This window comes from Talpa occidentalis, unplaced genomic scaffold (assembly GCF_014898055.3).
Source record: "Talpa occidentalis isolate TD23 unplaced genomic scaffold, MPIMG_talOcc4v2.1 talOcc4.7, whole genome shotgun sequence".
NCBI lineage: Eukaryota > Metazoa > Chordata > Mammalia > Eulipotyphla > Talpidae > Talpa > Talpa occidentalis.
In genome coordinates this window covers 70,971,562-70,974,673 of record NW_023605083.1, presented here as the reverse complement: position 1 = coordinate 70,974,673, position 3,112 = coordinate 70,971,562, and positions in this window count along the sequence as shown.

Sequence of the window (3,112 nt, the reverse complement as noted above, 5' to 3'; positions counted from 1 at the left end):
ACACTTCTCCAAGTTGGCTTCTATTAGTAATAAAGGTGATCTTTTGCCCTCCCTCTACTTCTTTTTATTTCTCAACTTGTTCAGAATGCAGACAAAGCAAGTAAGATATTACTTATTCATAGTCCCTCTGAGAACCCAAGATGGGCATCTGGAGGGAATTATACTGTCTCTCTGCATCTGTGTTTCCTTTGCTTAGGAAGAAATGGGAGCAGAGCAGATCAGTTTCCATAACAGAGTTCTGGGGGGTACCAGTCTCCTCTCTCTGCAAGCATACCAGGGCTTCACTCACGATTTTCTTGAAGTCCTTCTTCCTTGCCTTTAAGAGGGGCCCCAACCTTCCAAGTGGGGTGAGGACAAGATGGGTTTCTTCTACCGCCCACCTCTCCATTCTTCCCTTCCATGAATTATTGGTGATGGTTTGTCTATGGAGAAAAGGGTGGGAATGGGAATGGATGGGGAGTAATGGGGCCGTGGGAGGGGCTTCCTGAACAAAAGCTCTTCAGATGCTCTGCTGGAATATAGCTGGTTCCAAGGGCTGGCAGTTCTTTCAGTGCAAAATGTGGGCTTCTTCTGGACTTCTTGTTTTCAGATCTGGGTCTCAGCAGTATTTCAGCACACTAGGAGAAATCCCTCTCAAGGTCCAGTTACATGAACCCATATGTTTATTTACCTCTCCTTTTAGAGTTTAACAAATGCTGACATGCCATTTAGTTTTCTGCATCTCGCTCTTTTCACTTGGAGTATTTCTTAGAGATTGTTCCACACCAGGACATATACATGTGCCTCATTTTTTTTTTTTCTTTTAAAGATTTATTCATTTATTTATACAAGCACTGGGTGCAGTCAGAAGCGCGGGAGGGTGAGAGAATTCACCAGAGCCAGAGCTGGGAGCAAAGCAGGCAGAAGGACCGAGGTACACTGCTGAGGGGAGCAGCGGGTGGCAGGAGAGGCCTGCGCCCCATGTGGGACACTCACCTGGCGGTCGGGGATTGAACGCCTGGGGATCAAACTGGCCCTGCAGAGGCTGCGGGCAGCTTCACAACCCAGAGCTCAACCGCTGAGCCGCTGGGGAGGCCCCCATGTGCCTCATTTTTTAAAATTGCTGCACATATTCCACAACCAGATGTATTAACATTTACTATAATAGCTCTCTAGTGAGAGCTAACCTTTTGCTATTACAAACAGTGCTTCAATGAATATTTTGCATATAAATACATCTCTTTTCATATAAACAGCTTTAAAAAATGTGCACTAGAAACCTAAGAGATTACCATCTAAAGGTCAGTCCTTAATTATCCTGTGATTGGTCATACACAGTCTCTCTTAACATTGAAGATTCTGTGAATTATAAGAATCAGCCATTTGTACTCTTTCTATTTGCATGGCTTAGTGAGTGACAGGCACTCTGCATTCACAACAATGTTTCTCTTCAACACTGCACGATGTGTAATGTCTTTGACATAGACTCAAACAAAATTAGGGATCTAGATTGAAGCTTCAAAAACTGCAAACATGGGGGGAAGTATAGTGTGGTGTTAGGAACTGGAACTCTGAACTTCTCTGTGCTTGAGTTTAAGTCCCAGTGTTAGGGGGAAAAGGATGGCCCAAAGCTAATTCCATATAGGCTTTGTGGACTCCACCCCCACCCCAGGTCAAAGCCAAAGACACTGGGAACTCCAAATCCCATCACCACCAAAGGGAAGGTGGCTGGGACCTGAGGGTGGGGTTAAGCAGCCAGGTGGATATAAAAGGCAGACACGTGGGCTTTGGAGAATCCCCCATTTTGGGTTTCCAGGTCGTCGGGTCGGGTAGGACGCATTAAAGACTTTATTTCCCTATTTTCTCCCTGAGTTGAACATTTTCCTTATTTCCTTTTCTCTTGTAAATAAACCTTTTATTAACCTTTTGTGTGTGTCTGTAGTAGAGTATTCTTAAGTCCCTTTAAAGCGCGCGGGTGAGGACCCACAGCCAGGAACCTGCTCAATATCGGGGCTGCTCTATAACACCAGCACTGCCAATTTTTACTTATGTAACTTTAGACCTGTGTGAGACTTAGTTTCCCAATACCTAAAATGGGATCAATATATTTTATGGGGAATTTGTAGGAATTAAATAACACACATGATTCTTGGGATAGTACCTGGCACATAGTAAGTGTTCAAGAAGCATTCACCATACATAAAGATCTTAATTCAGGTGACAGCTGGATATATAGAAGCGTTCTAGCTAAGTTTAACTTCAAAACTGGACAAGTAATGGCAATTGGTTTACAGCTTTCTTTTCCTTTCTGAAACTGGCAATTTTTTTTTTTTTAATTTCAGAGATGCTAAATTGGGATCACAAACTATACTTACTAGAAATAAAGTCTGTAGGAATGGAAGCATAGACCTTTAGGGCTGGAAGGAATTTACACACACACACACACACACACACACACACACACACGGTCATACACACCCCCGGTCAAAGTGCCCAGGACCCAAAGTCATAATGTGGCTAAACTTTATAATCACAGACTATGTTGGAAGATGGGATGTGATTTACAAATTGTGAAAAATGTGGTCACCATTTCCCTTTTCCCATGAACAGTGAATGTGTGATTAGTACCGTGGCCAGTGCACGACAAGCATCCAGTCAGTGGGAGTTGTCTTTACAAACAGTTCCCAGCAACAGCCCTAGTGCTCCAACACCCAGACCCAACCCAGCGGTTCTCGCAAACCTGCGCAGGAAACTTCCCCAGGACACGCAACTGCGCTTGCGCAGAAGTGCTTTCCTCCGTCTCTGAAGGCGCGGGGGCCACCAAGGCGGGTCGCAGCGGCGAGGCGACGAGTCCAGAGGGGAGTACTGAGGAAGGGGCGTGGCTAGCACGCCGGGCCCGGCTGCCCTCTTCCGGGCTCCTCCAGCTGCGCGCGCATCCTCCCCCCCTTCTTTTGTGGTCCGGCCCATTGCGAGGGTGACAGGAAACCCTGTGCAGGGAGCGCCGCCATCTTGGACCTGCCCGAGGAAGACCCTGAGGGGGCCGCAGGAGCCGTCGCTGCCGCCGCCGCCGCCGCCACTGCTACCGCCACCGCCGCCGGCGCGCCTGCACCTCCTCGGCCAGCCCGCTACCTGC